The sequence below is a fragment of the Macrotis lagotis genome, chromosome 1, assembly GCF_037893015.1.
Source record: "Macrotis lagotis isolate mMagLag1 chromosome 1, bilby.v1.9.chrom.fasta, whole genome shotgun sequence".
Classification (NCBI taxonomy): domain Eukaryota; kingdom Metazoa; phylum Chordata; class Mammalia; order Peramelemorphia; family Peramelidae; genus Macrotis; species Macrotis lagotis.
In genome coordinates this window covers 86,618,504-86,637,366 of record NC_133658.1, presented here as the reverse complement: position 1 = coordinate 86,637,366, position 18,863 = coordinate 86,618,504, and positions in this window count along the sequence as shown.

Genomic DNA, 18,863 nt, shown 5'->3' with positions numbered 1-18,863 from the left:
TACATAGTTACAGTCATATTTGTTGGTGAAGAATTGTGAATGACTTAGATATTCTCAGCAATACAACAATCCAAGACAATTCCAAAGAACTAATGATGTAAAACAGTTTATCTGCCTCCAAATAAAAGAAATGATATTAATTGAATGCAGACCGAAGTATACTATTGTTCACTTTCATTTTTTTCTTTTATTCAAATCTTTTACAAAATAACTAATATGGAAATATTTTACATAATTGTTTATGTAGAAGCTAAGTGATTGCTATCTCAAGAAGGAGTAAGGGTAAGAGAGAAGGGAAGGATAGAATTTGAACTCAAAATTTTCAATAAAAATATTTTAAAAATAGCATATATTTGTGTATATTCACTCATGTATATATGAGGGTGTGTGCACGCATGTGTATGGAGGGGAGGGCTTAGTCCTTTATCTATTATCTTAAGTGTTGAGGATATAGTGGAACCTTCAGCAGCCACACGAACCCTGTTCCAGTAAAGAGATAACTGGAACTGAGCATGGTTTTCTTTCATTTGGTGACAAGAATCCCAAGATAGTGACTGCTTTTGATGTTTCTCCGGCTTTATATATAGAATAAATACAATTAATAACTCTAACTTCTCCCCCAAGAAAAGTATGGGGAAAAAGTCATGGGCTTGTGGCTTGGGGGCAATTGCAAGAAAGATGAATCCCAAACATGCCCAAACAGCAATTCTCTGAGATCCAGGAAGTAACTGGAATAACCCTAACAGTAATGAATATTATTAGAGTACACTTGAGTTTTATGGTTTGCAAAGAGCTTCCCTCATAGCAGCCCTATGAAGTAGGCAATAAAAATATTACTAAACCAAGTTTATAGATGAGGCTTAGTAAGATAATGTTTGCTTGAGTATCAGCTAGGGAGCCATCAAAGATGAGACTTGAACATCTGGTTCCAACTTCTGGGCTTATCCCACTATATGACACTGCCAGAACAATTGATGACATTACAGAATGACAGAATTTTGGAGTTGGGAGGGACCTCAGTGGCCATCATGTACAATTCATAGCCAGGAAGGGTTTATCTCTTCTATAACATACCTGACAGATGGTCAGTCATCTAGGCTTGATTTGAAGGCCTCCATTGAGGAAGAAGCTCCTATTTCCTAAGGAAGCCCTGCCTACCTTGTCATAGGAGCACCACTTAGAATGATTGGAAAGGGCCCCATCTCATATGCTAGTTTTTCCTAAAAAGATAAGGTAGCCATTGGAAAGACTTTATTATTCTGGGGTTGTTCCGTCAAATTCAAATAGAAGCAGAGTCACTAACCCATAGAAAGGATCTCTCTGTGGAAAGGATCTACTTATTGACAGTTTTAAAATGCAACATTTATCCATATCTTATTGAATTTTGATTTATTTTGTTAATTATTTCCCAATTCTATTTTGATCTAGTTTAAGCCACACTTTGGAGTGTAGTAGGCTGTGGTCTAGGAGGTGATGGTATTAGCTCCTGCTGTAACTTTTCAGTTCCCTTGGGTAAAAGGCACCCATCACATGAGTAGCTTTTCAAGGGTTTTTTTTTTTGACTTGAAGGATGTTCTCCTGTCTTGAAACCTTCTGGATGGACATGGAAAATGTGGAAATGGAGGAAAACCAATTAAGCTAATGTATCTTTTGGTGCTATTGTCAATTATATTTCTTTTGTTAGATGATCTATGAGGGTCTCATGTCATTCCATTGTTGAGTTTGAAACACTAGATAAGGCTTATTTGGAGGGACTGGCCCAAGAATACACCATTGTTCTTAATACTTTCTTTTAGGGTCAAACAGTTCAAATCTAATTCCAATTTCATATAAGACCCATGTCTCTTGAGACTTTTCATCTTGGGACCAAAAATTTCTAATTTCTTCAACTGATCTTTATATGTTATGTCCTCATATGATCCTTTTCTTCCTGGTTACTTTTCTCTGTAGATTTTCCAGATAATCAATGTCCTTGCTCAAATGAGACACCAAGAATTCGGCAAGTACTCCAGAAATGATCTGAAAAAGGACAGCACATAGAAGAATCTAAACTTCTTATTTCTGGAAGCTCTGACTCTTAATGTTAAGCAAAAACTGAATGATCATTAAGTAGATATTTTGGATAGGGCAGTCTTCTTCAGATAGGATTTGGACTCAATGGCCTTTGAAGTCTATTCAAACTCTGATTCACAAAACCAAGATCACTCCTCTCCTCTATGCCTCACACTTCATCTCCAAACCTCATGGAAAATACACCCTAAACATTGATTAAATGTTTTGCATGGATAGACTGGAAATAGATATGCTAGCCACACGTAGTGTGATTTCTGATACAACTGAGGGCAAAAGGCAACTAAATTGCTCACCCAAAGTTATGATCATTTGACTAGAAGTCATTAATTCCACAATTAAAACTCAGAATCAACATGCAAATACCTCTGAAAGAAAGAAAACAGTAGGGGCGGCTAGGTGGTGCAGTGGATAAAGCACCGGCCCTGGAGTCAGGAGTACCTGGGTTCGGATCTGGTCTCAGACACTTAATAATTACCTAGCTGTGTGGCCTTGGGCAAGCCACTTAAACCCATTTGCCCTGCAAAAACCTAAAAAAAAAAACCCCAAAAAACAGTGACTCAAATTCTTCCTTAAGTCAGGTTTTACAAGGTTTGGAGGTGGGTGGTGGTACCAGGTTCCCAAAGTTAGATTGGGATATTATAGAGGGAGTTCCACTAAGTGGGCCAGGAGACAATGATATAAGAAAAAGAGATTGAAGGAATGAACTTTTCACACTTTTGCTTGGTCCTAGTGTTGTTTCTTTCACTGGTAAATCTCCCTGGGCTTCATTGGGAAGCGAGAGATGAGGAATTTTATTTAGACTCATATTTCAATGCATTTCACAGAAGAGGTGGAGGCCAGTTGGCACATAACTAACAAATAACAAGTGGGTCAGACTCCCATGATGTCTGGTCCTGAGACTGTCAGTCCATATTCTTCATCTGGATTCATTCAATCCAACAAACATTTATTGAGATCCTATTATGATTGCTCATTATGCTATATTATTGAATATTATATTATTATTAAATATATATAGTGCAGACACTGCACTAGGACTTGAGAGTTCATTGGTATAGGAAATACCCAAGGAAGTACCTCTTTTCTGCAACTTATAGTCTTAAATTGTTGGGGGGGGCATGGAGAAGAATAACAGTAGGAGGTTAAATGACTTGTCCAGAGTCACACAGTCAGAATATGGAAGTATATTGAACCAGTATATTAAAATTAGATTTTTCTCGACTCTGAGTTCAGTTCTCTATCCTCTTCATCTTATTGATTATCTTCTCCTAGATATTGTCTTTTCCCTAGGTTTTTTGTGACTTTGCTCTCTCATGATTCCCCTTTTGTTTGTCTAACCATTTCTTTTCAATTTCTTTAGCTGGATCTTCCTGCTAGGTCACATTCACTAAAGGTTCTGTTCTATTCTCTTCTTTACTATTTCACTTAGTGATCTCATCAGCTTTCATGAGTTCAATTTATCATTTCTTTGCAGATGATTCTCACATTTGTTTATCCAGCCCTAATCTCTCCCTGAGGTCCAATCTCATATCTCCAAATGGCTATCAGACATCTCAAACTGGATATTCCATAGGCATTTTAAACTCAACCTGTCCAAAACAAGAACTCTATATTTCCCTAAAACCTTCCCCTGTTCCTAACGTCCCAGTTACGGTTGAGGACATCACCATCCTCCCAGTCAGCCATGTTTGTTATCTAAGTGTCATCCTTGTCTCCTTGTTTTCTGACTCCACCCCATATACAATCTTTTGCCAGATATTACCATTGTAATATTTCATACACACTCCTTTCTCTCTTCTATCATTATTCTGATATCATCATATCCTACTCAGATTATTGCAATTATCTTCTGGGTAGGCTCCCTGTTGTACGTCTTTCCCCACTCCAGTCCATTCTCCTCAATTATCAAAGTGACCTTGTCATCCCATTACCCAACACAATTTGGTGACTCCCTGTTACCTTTGAGATCAAATATAGAACTTTCTGTTTAACACTTAAAGTAATTCACAACTGGTGAATTCTCCTAGTCTTCATTTCCTCCTTTCTCCTCCTCCTTGTCCTCCTTTTTCTCCCCACCTCTTCCTCCTTTTACAATAGAATTCTCACATTTAAAAGTACAATCTTTTAAAACAATATGGCAATACACTGTATAGTTATAAACAGAATATTGCTAACAAAGTTTAAATTGACATATAAAATACTATGGTTATATGTACTTGAAAGTATTACATTTTAAATAACATAATAATGTATATTAAATAACATAATAATATGGAAGTGAAAGACAAAACATGTGTGAATCTCAATGTAAAACATGAGAGTTCATTTTGATCCATGCTAGACATAATAAATAGTTTGCTTGTTTAAAACTTTACATTGTATATTCAAGAGGAGGTAAAACTTCCAAAGTCAGTTACACTTGAGACAAAATTAAACATTTACCATAATCAGTATCCTAAAACTGCTACTTTCATGTTTATAAAAGGATATGCTCATGCTAGTACTGAGGTTTCCAGATTAAATATCTATACATTCCTTTATTTACAGACTCACAAGCTTCTGTTACTAAAATATGTGCCCACAATTTTCATATCCTTTTAAGTATATGACATTTCAGTTCCTTGAAGAATAGCAAGGACAGGAAAGTCAAAGCACATAACTTAGATAACCTTTCCTAAAATCACTAAATATGATTGAGTTTATTATACTTTGTACCTGAGACCTGAACTTTGTGAATATGATAATTAAAATTTCATTTAACAAATTTAAGAGAAATCTTATTTGTGTTTTCTAGTTTTCTTATTCTAATTATCCTATTTAATTAATAACTAATAATATTTATTATTTATTTTATTTAATATCTTAAATAATAAATGAATGAATGAATAATAATTTATTCAATTTCTTTGATTATTCTTCTTATTCTATCTAACTATTTCTGACACCATTGACAGTGGCTTTCTTGCTTCTCCTTAAATAAGGCACTTCATTGCTTGATTCTTCTGCCCTATCACAAGCTGTCCCCCAACTTTGGAATGTTCTTCTTCTTCTTCCCCTGGACCTTCTGACTGCCATGGCTTGCTTTAAGACCCTCTTCAAATCCCACCTCCTGCAGGACTCCTTTCCCCTCTCCTTGTTATCTGCCCAATTTAGATTGTATGTATCTCTACGTACGTAGTTCCTTGCGTGTTGTCTCTCCCATGAGACTGTGTGTTCTTTAAGGTTAGGAGCATGTTTTTGCCTTTTCTTTATCCCCAAATCCTTAGTAAAATACCTTGCACACCCTAAATCCTGATGCTTATTGACAAAGTTTCTGTCTTTCTAAGTCCTGGCTATACAAAAACAAATATGGCCCAGTCCCTGCTTTTAAGGAGCTTATGATCTACCAGGCAAAATAAAATGAAATGAACATATGTAAGTAGATATAACATAAATTCAAAGAAATACAAAGTAATTTCAGATCTGGTATGCAGTAGCTTTTGAGGTGGGGATCAGGAAAGCTTTCACTTAAAAATTGGCACTTAAGCAGAGTTTTGAAGGAAAACAGGAATTTTAAGAAGTAGAAATTAAAAATCAAGGAGGTCAGGCTAGGCAAAGGAAGGGAGAAAGAACATAGAATTTAATTTGTGAGGAACAGGATTGACTGTACTGTACCTTATAGCATGTGAGACCTAGAAAGATTACAAGGAACTGCATTGTAAAGGGCTTTAAATATTAAACAAGAAAGACTTGTTTTTATTTTTTATTCTAGATGTTATAGGAAGGTATTGGAGCTTTAGTAAGGTCTTTGGTAGCTAAGTGGAGTTTGGATTGGGAAAAGGGCAAAATTTGAGATTGGAATATGAATTATCTGGCCATTAAACAGTGGAGACAGGATTGATGATTTCTTGAATGAGGAGCATGACTGTGTAGATGGAGAACAGGGGTCAAATGAGAAAGACATTAAATAAAGGGTGGCAAGAACAAGATTTGCTTGGCAATTGTGGTAATAAAGGTATGGTGTTGAGGAGAATGAAGAGTAGAAGATGACAAAGATTAGGAATCTAGAAAAAAAAAGGAAAGATAGCAGTAGCTTTGACAGAAATAGGATAATTAGGAGAAGAGGAATAACTAGCATAAAATGCCACAGAAAGGTCAAGACAGGTAAGAACTGAGGGAAAAACCCACTGATTTACCAATTTAGAAATCATTGACCACTTCCTTTAAATTTCATCTAATATGACGGGGCAGCTAGGTGGCGAAGTGGATAGAGCACTGGCCCGGGAGTCAGTAGTACCTGAGTTCAAATCCAGCCTCAGACACTTAATATTACTGTGTGGCCTTGGGCAGACCACTTCACCCCATTTGCCTTGCAAAAAATACCTGAAGAAATTTCAGCTAAAATGTGATCAGTTCAGTTAGGTGTTGCAATGGAAAGAATGCTAGGCCTAGCTTCAAGAAGACAGGGATTCAAATCTGGTTTCAGACTCTAAATATATGACTGAGCAAGTCATTTAGCTCTATTTACCCCACTTTCCTCATCTATAAAATGAACTGGAAAGGAAATAGTTAACCACTCTAGTTAGCTTTGCTAAGAAAACCCCAATTGAGGTCAGAAAAAGTTCCACACAACTAAAAACGTCTGAACAAAAGCAACAAAAATGTCATCTTTACTGGAAACCTTGCCCAATCTTTATTAATTCTAGTGTTTTCCCCTGCTGTTCATTATTTCTGATTTCTTCTGTATATAGCTTGCTTTGTTTACATGTTGTGAGCAGGGACTATCTTTTTTATCTCTAGAACTTAGTACAGTGTCTGTGCTTAGACACAGTAGGCACTTAAATGTCTATTTGTTGACTGATTGAAAGAAATTTCAATTAGTTGATGAGGCTGGGAGTCAGAAAACTAGGAATTGGGAAGTGAATGTGAGAAGTAGGGTAGCAGAATTGGAGATAGAAAAGGAAAAAAAAGCTCTTTGCTATTTCATCAAGAGCCTCACCATATCTGTTATTTGGAGTCTGTCTCTTAACTTAGATTGAAATTAATCAGGAAGCATAGGATAGCTGCCTTAGTGCCAAGAGCAACATAGATGTTTTGACAACTTCACTCATGTCTCCTTCCCCCAGTTAGTCTAGTAAATTATATGGGGATACTATGAAGTGGGAACAAGCTCATTTTGCCCTGGGTGAATTAGAAGCAATCCCCACTCTACCTGAATATATTTTGCTGATGTATTTATTCCAATGGTATCTAAGAACTACTTTTGATTTCTTTTAAAAATTTTTTCACAGCTGCTTATTCATTAATTTCTCCTTTTCCAAAAATAATTGAAGAACATGACCATCTACATTCTGGGCCAGAAGGTTCTGGGAAGATCACCTCTTACCTGAAATATCTTCCATATTGTCTTTAAGAGGACCTAAAATTCTAACTTTAGAGAAGAGTTCAGACCTAAATATTTAGAGATCTAGGTTTGGGTCCCAGGGTCCTCTGGGCAAATCACTTCCTCATTGACTTCCCATTGCCCCATCTGTAAAATGAGTGCTGTAGATTAAATGACCTCTAAGGTCCTTTCTATCCTAAAATTATGATTCTATGTTCTCTCAGGTTCTATGACAGTTTAGCACAAGTGGAAAGCATTGTAGTGCAATGAAAAGAGAAATGGCTTTGAATCAAAGGAACTGGTTTTAAATTCTGCCTTTGATATTACCTGGGAGACATTGGACAAATTCCTTAATCTCTCTGGGCCCCAAATTCCTCAAGCATAAATTGAGAGGACTGGGTTTAAATGACCTCTGAGTTTCATTCTGCCTCTTAATTGGTTGGTTGGTTATTGTCCTTCATCCTCCAATAGGACCAAAAAGACATCACTGTGTTAGAGTTAAGCTACAGTGCATCTGACTGTGATTGATCAGACCTTTTAGGAGCTTGGAATGCTCTACCACAAGTTAGGTACAAATAGTCCTTGTAAACACCTGGGGTGGATTCTCTAAGAATGCACATTTCACTTTTCTTTCAAGCTACTTCAATTCTGTTTTGCTCACAAAGCACAACACCCTTTCTGAGAAGGACAAGCCATGCTGGGAGGTTCTGTGCAATCATTTCCAAAGTTCTTAAGAGAGATCTTGAGAGTGTCCTTGTGTCACTTTTTCTCATCTTTCTGGGGACACTGTGCCTATGCGAGTTTTCCATAAAATAGTCTTTTTGATAAGTGTATGCTTGATATTCAAACAACATGGCCAGCACATCAAAGTTGTGCTCTCTATAACAGAGTTTAGTCATTTAGCTTGAGAAAGTACCTTAGTGTCTGGTAGCTTGTCCTGCCAGGTGATCTTCAGAATCTTCCTAAGACAATTCAAAATGGAAGTAATTCAATTTCCTGACATGACCCTGGTAGACTATACAGATTTCACAGGCATACAACAATGAGGTCAGTGCAATGTCTCTATAGACTTTCAGTTTGGTGGTCATTCTAATACCTTTCCTCTCCCATACTTTCTTTCAAAGCCTTCCAAATATTGAGCTATTTCTGGCAATGTATGTGTCAACCTCAACAACTATGTTCACATTACTGAAAATTACACTACTAAGGTAAGAGACTTTATCCATTGTATTCAAAACTTCTCCATTTGTGGTAACAAATGGCTTCACATATGGACAATGTGGTACTGGCTGATGGAGCCAAGAAAACCTTTGTTTTCTTGTATTAATTATTGGTTGACCAAAATTAGCCCAAGCAGCAGAGAATCAATTCATACTTTATATAATCTCAACTTCAGAGGCTACATTGAGTGCACAATGAACTACAAACAGAAAATCAAGCACTAACAATCCCTCTACCTTGATCTTGGCTTGTATTCTTTTCAAGTTGAAGAATTTACCATCAAGTGTAGTAGCTGATCTTGATGACATGTTCATTCTCTGTGAAGGCATTTGATAACATGGCAGAAAATATTATGCTAAAAAGCATGAGAGCAAGGAAACAGTCTTGTTTCACTCCATAGGTGATTGGGAAATCCTGAGAGCATTGTCCACTACTCAGAACTTGGGCAAGCATGCCATTGTGAGATTGATATATAGTAATGATGAATTTCTACAGACAGCCACATTTTGACATAATTTTCTATAAGCCCTCATGGCTGAGAGTATCAAAGGTCTTAGACAGATCCACAAATATTGTATTCATGCCTATGATCTGTTCTCCTGGAATTCTTGGACAACTATCATCAAATCTACTGTTCTTTGGCCCTTTCTGAAGCCATACTATCTTTTAGGTAGATGCCGATCTTCAGGTGAAAGATCAACCTATTAAGGAGGACTCTAGCAAGAATCTTGCCTGTAATGACTAAGAAAGAAACCTCATGTGATTGTCACAGCACCATCTAGTTTCTTTAGAGAGATGGACAATGGAGGAATCCTTGAACTCCTAGGGGATAAACTCCCTATGCTATATAATTTGGACATTTTCAGTTAGCTTTTATATGAGCAATGAACCCCTTTCTCCCCATCCCCTTCAAGGGGAATCTCAGCTGAAATAGAATCAGGGCCATGTGCTTTACCATATGAAAGGAGACTCTGGGAATTCAAAACTTCTTTCCTTGGAATTTCAGCTAGGGAGGAATTGACTTGAGATAAATGATCAATGACCTCAGCATTGCTTGATGGAAGTCTGTTGCTAAGACTTTGGAAGGGTTCAGTCCATTGCTCTAGGATCATGTCCTCATCACTCATCAATGTGGATCCATCAGCACTGAGTAGTTGAGCTGCACTATAGGCCTTTGGGCATCATAGAAATTACTAGTAACATAAAACTGAATTTCATTTCCCTTCTTACTGAATCAAGGATCCTGTGTAAGCTTTGCTAGTACTTTACTTTTGATGGAATTAAACGTTGCCTTCTTAGAGATAGATGAATTATCCTGCTGAAAAACCCTTTGAGTTCTCAGTTTTCATTTAGTAATTTTGGTATTTTCCCATCATTTTTCATCAAACTGGTCTTGATGTTTACAAGTGATCTGAACCAGATGAGGAAATGCAGTGTTGTACACCAGACCTCTGAAAGTTGCCCACTCTTTTTTTTTTGCTCCACTGTTGCCAACTGTGTGTTGGCTCAACTTTCTCTCCAACTAAGCTACAAACTGTTCCTTCTCAAAAAATTACTCTAATCTCTAGACATTAATTCTTCCAGTAGTCATTTTGTCTTAGGGTCACCACTTCAGTTGAATGTGAATATTTAACTTGGAGTGGATGAGTCTATGATCAGGCCAGCATTCTGCACCTCACATTGCCTTTGTCACTCTCACATACCTATCTGTCTTTTCTCCTTACAATCACAGTTTATTAGATGCCAATGTTTACTATGAGGATGCATTCAGGAAGTTTTATTGCATTTAAGTATATGGAAGACAGTATTTATAATGAGACTTTCAAAAGAGGCACAAGTCTTCAGTAGCAGGGTAGGATCCCTGACTGCCATGGTAATCAGACTAGGGTTGGGTAAGCAGAGTTTTCAGGGCACTTTTTCTAGCCCCTTCCTCACACAAGGAAGTGAGCAGTGGAATCCTTAAAAGGACTGCTCAAACAACTTAGGAGACTGCTGAATCCCATTGCAGCTTTCAATGGGGGAAACAACCCTATGGCCTGAGCTGTGGGGTTGTGATTGCTGCTTCCTTACTTGCCTGTAGATATAGTACTTTGAGATAGGTAAAAAATGGTAAAATATTATGGCTGACATCTTTTGATTCATGCGTAAACTAAATTTAAATGAGGCAGTTAGTTGCATGAAGTTGTTGGTCTCATTCTTTCTATCAGAGTCATCACAATCCAGTGGCAAGACAGAGTCAAGACAACTGGTGATAGCTCAGGTAGCATGTATATTAACCAAAATACAAGCACCATTTGATGATAAAAATGATAACTACAAATTTGTACTTAACTAGGACTGTTTGGTGAGTGCAAACCTTTAAAATTAATTAATATAAATAATTTTATCATTATAATGGTTAGATTTTGCCAACTGGTAAGTCTGGAGGATTAGGGTAGAATGTAAAAGAATTTCTAACTCTTCTTTTTTCCTTCCTACCACTGGAATTTCATTCCCATGGGAGAGTGGTCACTATTTCAAGACCCACTCATTTTTCCTTACACTGGGGGTCATGACTTTCCTTACACTTGGGGATGTGATTATTCTACTCTACCTCTCACTTTGGATGGTGGAGCTTTACTGAGATGCTCTAAGTCACTTGAATGTTTTTTATGAACAACTTCTTTACCTTCATGGTACATGATACTGAGGTAAGTAGTTCATCTATCTTTGCCCCTTGGCATCTTGTAAGAATTATTAATAATTTGCTACATGGCAGAGTGACTTGAATGCTAGACCTGGAGTTGGCCTCAGATACTTATTAACTTTTGATCCTGAGCAAGTCAATCTCTTCCTGTCTCAGTTTCTTCATCTTTAAAATGATCAGGGTATTTTTATTTTCAGGGTAGTTGTGCTAATTAAATGAGAAAACATTTGCAAAGCACTTTGCAAATCTAAAAGTGCTATATAAATGCTAGCTGTTATTATTAAAATTAAAATCACAAGATTCTTATTTCAGTCAGCTCAGTCCCCAACTAGAGGAAGACAGAGATTTAAACCTCTGACCTAATTAGCTGTGGCAATTCCATGCTAGTCATTGATATTCTGTATATTCTTTTCTCTTTCCATGTAAAACTACGAACATGAGTCATAGGTTATTTATGACCAGTCATTGTTTTAGTTATCAAGAAAATCAGGAAGTAAAAGGGGCTTTAAGAAATAGAGAATTATATGGAACATGCATCAAAAAAAGGAGGCAAATCTTTACTTTCCTACATGACAATGCTTCCAAAGTTAATTTACAGTTTTAATGCTATACCAATTAGCTTATCAAATGAATAATTAAAAAAGGGACAGAATTAATTGCAAAATTCATTTGGAAAAAATAAAAGATATAGGATATTAAGGGAAAGAGGAAAACAGATAGGGACAAGAGGGAAAGTAGTTCCAAACTTCAAACTATATTGTAAAGCAACAATCTTAAAAGCCATCTGGTACTGCTTAAAAAACAAAGAAGTAGATCAATAGAATAGACTAGACAAGAGAGAATTAGAAACAATGGAACCAAATAACTCAATGTTCTAGAAATAAGAAAATATAAATTACTTTGGAAAGAATGTCAAATTTAATAAAAACTGCTGGAAAAACTGGAAAGCAATCTGGCAGAAATTAGGCTTAGACCCACCCCTTACAGTCTACTTTACAATGGCTATGTGACCTTGATATTGAAAAATCATAATACAAAATAATTAGAAGAGAATTAGGTCATATGCTTTTCAAGCTGGAAGGTAGAAAATGTATTCTTAACTAAACAAGGGATGGAAACAATTATAAAAGATAAAATAGATAACTTTCATTACATGAAACTAAAAAGCTCCTGCACAGACAAAATAAATGCATCTAATATAAGAAGAGAAAGAATCAAATGGAAAAAAAAATATTTGCATTAAACTTATCTGAAATGGATTTGACACATATGTATAAGCAATTACTAGATACAGAAATATAAATTTACAAAGAAACATACATATACATTTGTGTGTATATTAAAAAAATTCCTCATAAGAAAGTGGTCAAAAGACATAAATAAATGATTTTCCAAAGAAAAATTACCAACTATAAAAGAGTGATCCAAATCACTAATAATAAGAAAAATGTAAGTCAAAACAACCTTGAGGCTTCATCTCACATTCTGTATGTTGGTAAAGATGACAAAAGATGGGTATGGTTAGTGATAGAGTTATTGTGGGAAGATATCTATATTAGTACCTTCTTGGTAGAACTGTGAATTAGTACAGCCAATTAGGAAAACAATTTAGAAATATACAATTAAAGTGACTAAAATACCCAAACATTCTAATCCAAAGATTCCAATGAAAGGGCTATATATTCCAAGGAGGCCATTAATAAGAAGAAACCAAAATTTTTTATAGCCAAAATTTTTATAGCAAAACTTATTTGTGATAGCAAAGAATTGGAAACAAAATAAATATATCATTTGGGGGATGGCTAACTAGATTGTGATTCATGGAAATAATGGGATATTTCTGTGCTATAAGAAATGATATGTGATGAATACAGAGAAGCATGGAAAGATTGACATGAAATGATGCAGAGCAAAGTAAGCAAAAGCAGGATATAATGACCATAAATACAAATGAATGTAAATAATGCAAAGAACAGCTATAAAAATATAAAATGAATATAACAAAATTATAGAGAAGCAATCCTTGAAAAGACATGAAAATTTATTCCCAGCACATCCCTTTGCAGAGATAATGGGCCCACAACTGTTGTACATTGCACATATTTTCAGATTTTTTTTTACTATTTGTTGTACTGATTATACTAATATCTTCTTCTTGTTCTCCTCTTCCTTCTTCCCCTCCCTGTCTCCCTCCTCCTCCTCTTCCTCCTTCTCCTCCTCCTCCTCCTCTCTTCTTCCTCCTTTTTGTATTTAAAAATATTTGGTTTAAAAATTGACCTTTGCTGACTTTTATTGATTCTAAGGAACCACTAAGCTGTCCATTCCATCTATCTCTATCAAAATTCTTTGTTCTAGAAAACAAGAAGTCTGATTGATGTAACCAAACCTGTAATACTTAAGACTATATTCTCTCACTTCATACCACAAAATTCCTACAAAGGCTTCTTTATTTTTTCAACTGCCATTAAGTAAACAATGCAATGTTAACTGTTCCTGCAAACTCAACTTCCCGCCTTAGGACCATGACATAGTCACATCTGCAAAGGGAAACCAAATCTCAAATGTAGCCACCTTGTCACATTGCCCTTGCCCTAGATCACATTGATTACAGTTCTACACAAAAGAACTTCTACTCTCATCATTCATTTTTCCATATACCAAAAATGATAAATAATAGTTTATTGAAATGAATGATTAAATATCTACCATGTGTAGAGCAATAGCCTCTGTTCTCCTGGATCTTATAATTTAGTAATGGATTTACAGATTAAAAATAAATACTCTATAAAAATCATTGACATGTTTTCCCTTTTGTTCTGAGTCTTCTTTTACAACATGATTAATATGGAAATATGTTTAACATAGTTGTACATGCATAACTTATAATAGATTGCTTGCTATCAAGGTGAGGGAAAGGGAAGGGAAGGAGGAAGGGAGAAAAATGTGGAACTCAAAATCTTATAAAACAAATATTTAAAATTATCTTTATATGTAAATGGAAAATAATAAAAATAACAATGATGTTGATAAATCATTGACATCTATGTCCTTTGATCAGATTTTTAAGAACTGACAATTAGCAAAACTATGTAGTGAAGTAGATAGTGCTGGATTTGGAGTATTTCCTGCCTCAAACACTACTTGTATGACCTTGGGCTCTTCATTTAATTTCTTTGTCCCTTCTCTGTGCTTCTGCTATAAATCACCAATGCTGCTCATGGGGATCAGTAGGTAGGTGGAGGAGATTCCCTTCCTACCTTCTGCCCTTAGAAGAAAGTAAAAGGAAAAGGTGATTAAACCCTCAAGAACTTAGAGTCCAACTTGAAAAAATCACTTTTGTGAGTTAGAATACTTATATTTCAGTACTGCATTGTTTGGGGAATTCAAAATCCCCCCCTTTGCATAGAAAGTTGGTTCTGAAGCACCTTTTCCTGGAGCTCTTTTTCTGGGTATGAGTAAACACATGACCCCCTCTGCCATATGCTTCTACTATAAATCATCAAGGATGGGGGTGGGTGGGTGAAAGAAATTCCCTCCTTTCTTGCTGCACTTTGGAAGAAGGAAAAAACAGGATGAAAAGGTGATTATAAGCTCTTAAGAGCTGAGTCCTATGTGCATATATTTCAATAGACCACATCTGTGAAATGCTAACCAAGTTGGGTTAATAATGAAAATAATCAAATGGTGTTTTTGCTTACAAAATATCCCCCCTGAAAGAATACTTATTGCCTAAATGATCATCTTTACTGTTTGAATGATTTGAGTGATCTTTTTATTTAATGTCATTTTAAAAAATTAAGTGATTGAATCCCTAGGTTACTTTGATGTTTTAGCATGTTATGCTATACATTCAAAGAAAAAATTGTAGAACACTGAATCAGATACAGAGTATGTCCTCATATAAATTAGAATCCAAAAATGGAGAGCAATCACAGCTACAAATGATGGTCACACACAGGAGGAACAAAGCACAAAGCACAATAAGAAGAGAGAGAGAGAGAGAGAGAGAGAGAGAGAGAGAGAGCGAGAGAGAGAGAGAGAAAGATGGAAAGGAGAGAGAGGGAAGGGGGAAAAGAGAGATTGCTTTCAGCTGGAGGAAATGAGGATAGTTTGTGAACATTGGCCTATTAATGAGACCATTCAGATTGCCCAAGAACAATAGCTATGGGAAAGGAAGAGCTCCATAACCTCAAAAATATTCTACTGTTGTGCAATCAAGAATTGAAACCATTCTTGCTTCAGCCTAAACACCCCAGGAGCATTCATCTCACTGACCCCCACATAGAATACCAACCCACCAATTTGTATAGCAACTTAATAGACCCTAAAAGAACACAACATAATTCCAGAAAGCACTGTGTTTGAGCCAACAGCTCAGAGGTTTATCTGCATGGAATGTTTATCTTTAATAATTTGGTTTCACTGTTGAAATTGGATAAGTGGATTCTCTTTTGCTAATATTTTCGTGAAGAAGAAACTTCTTGTCCACAAAAGGCTATGCTGAGAGATTTCATTTCTGTGGGACAATATACAACCTATGGATGCTTTCCCATGAAATAGAAGTCATATTAAGGACAAGTAGAACCAAGTATGCATTCATTTAATTTGACTTTAAGTTAGAATTGGCCCCATGGGATGTCTTACCTGGTAAGACTTCAGAGTCATAACCCCATTCACAACAGACTTCCTACTAGGTCCCTATAATGAAGATTTTCCAGCTTTCCTAATAGAATGATAACAAATTCTCCTGTAAGCTTTATTGTCAACTCCAACCTTACAGACTTTGTTTACTCAATTAGTTTTCTGACTCTTTGTGATGTCATTTGAGGTTTTCTTAAAGCTTTAAAGAAATGGAAAACAACTCATCCTCACAAAAAAAGAGATTGAGGACCCTTGTTCTGAAGTCTTTTAATTGACCTTCAATTTATTCTATTTTGATTGGCCCCCTTCTCTAGCAGTCTCAAACAGCAGTCAGTCTACAAGCATTTTATGGAAAGATTGCTGACAGCATGTCCCAGATCCTGTGTTAAAATTGGTCTTCCTGTCTCCATTTTAGTCCATATCCCACTCAATCAACAAAGTGATTTTTCTCAATGTCATCTCCCCCCTAGTCTCAATAAACTCTAGTGGTCCCTGTCACTTCCAGTATCAGATATAAGTACCTTCTCTTTTTTTGCAAGGCAATGGGGTTAAGTGGCTTGCCCAAGGCCACACAGCTAGGTAATTATTAAGCATCTGAGGCTGGATTTGAACTCAGGTGCTTCTGACTCCAGGGCTGGTGTTCTATCCACTGCGTCACCTAGCCTTCTTTTTGATTTTCAAAACTCTTTAAGATCCAGCCCCTTCTTATCTTCTCAGTCTTCTTATACTTTATTTTTCTCCATATATTCTATGATCTGGTGATACTGACCCCTTTGCTTTTCCTTACATAGAATACTCATTTCTTCACAGAACATTACCACAGGCTGTCCTCCCTACCTAGAATGCTCTGCCTCTTCATCTCCACCCCCTGACTTCTCTCATCTTCTAAAAGAAGCCTTCCCCAATCTCCATTCATCCTGTATATACTTGCTTGACTGTACATAGTTCACAATCTGATTAAGTGGTGAGTTCCTTGACAGCAGGAGCTTTTTTTAAACCTTTCTTTGTATCTATAGTGTGGTTTAGCACATCTAACAAATAGATGGTATTTATATTTAATGTAATATATATTAAATAATAGTAAGTATCTTATTTCAAAAATGCTTATTGCATGACTGCCAAGCATGAGGGACCCAATGAAATGCAAAAACATGGTCCTTTCAAAGAACTCACATTTTAATAAACTAAATTTAATATTTAATATCCACATAAATACAAGATATAAAGAGATAAGATAATAGATAGGCAGAGAGATAGATCGATGGATAGAGAGGTGTGTATGTGTGTGTGTGTGTGTGTGTGTGTGTACAAGGGGAAAGTAGTCTCAGAGGGACCATCCAGGGTATTGGGGGAAGGGGAATAAAAGAGGGTAAGAAGGCATATACCTACAAAAAAGTGGAATTTGAACTGAGTTTTGAAGGCAAGAAGTGATGAGGACCTCTATCAGGATGAGAGCCTTGTGAGTGGAGAGAAGGGATAGAATACAAGAGAAGTTGTAGAGACCTCAGGAGTTGACAATAGATTGGACATAAAGGCAAGTGAAGAATCCAAGATGACAATGTGTTGTGGACCTAGATGATTGGATGCCTGAGAGAGTGGCAACAACCTCCACACTAGTAGGAAAGTTATGAAAGGGGATATTTTTTGTGGGGAAGATTATGAACATAATTAGCATGGGGTAGTTTCTAACAATATCACTTTTTTTCTTAGATCCTTTGATTTTTCTTGCTTAAAAAAAAGAGTGAGGAAGACTAGAATCCTCTCTTCAGTGACTGCCTACAAGACATTATCCTCCCTCTGAGAGCTTGGTCAGCCAGAATTTCTTTTTTTTTATTGCTAGTCCAATTTAGCCCTCTAATAATCTTAGCACCCACTATATAGTTAATTTATGGAAGTATAAACCTAAATGTTATAAGGATATAGTGTTTATTATGGTGCTCAGCTACTAGTCAGGGATAGAATCCAATGGGTCATGATGTCCATTTTTGTAGCAACTTAATGATGTTTAATAGGGAGAGGAGAACCCTATGAATATAGTTTATTATAATATTTCAAATAATTGACATTTATAAAGAACTTTAAATTTTTCAAAATGCTTTATATACATAATGTATACACTATTATATTTATATATAAATGTATACATATGTGCATATCAGTATATTAGGAACACCTTGTTTATCATAGCTAAAGCACACAGAGAGCTAGTTTGCATAGTAGTCAGGAAAAATTGAGTTCAAATACAGACTCAATATTTTTATTAACTTTTTATTAATTTTATTAACTTTGAAAACTTTGGCATTTATTCTCTGTTGGTCACAGTTCCCTCACCGTAAAATGGGAATGATAGTGATAGCAACCACCTCCTAGGGCCATTGTGAGGATAAGATGAGCTAATGTTTTTAAAGTCCTTTATAAATCTTAAAGTGTTATATGAATGTTAGCTAATCAATCATTCAATAAACCACCTACTATATGTTAAACACTGTGATAAATACTGGGAATACAATAAGTGGCAAAAGGTTCTAACTATTGGTTATCATTATTAATATTATTATCATTATTGATCTCATTTGAGTCTCATAACAATCCTTTGAAAAAGGTACTACAAGTATTTTTTCACACAATAGATGAAGAAATTAAAGCTGAAAAGAAAGTAAATTATTTGTTCTGTGTCTATCTGGGACAGGATTTATACTTAGGTCCTCCTTCTTTCAAATCTATCAGTCATCCATTAGACTACAGTAATGAGTTAACGTGGTCTAAAATGGACTATGATCATATATAGAGAACCTTGACATCAACAGAGTTTTCATAGGTACAAGCAATATAATATTAGCTCTTTAGGGGTCATAAATAGGGTACCATGAGTCAGTTTAT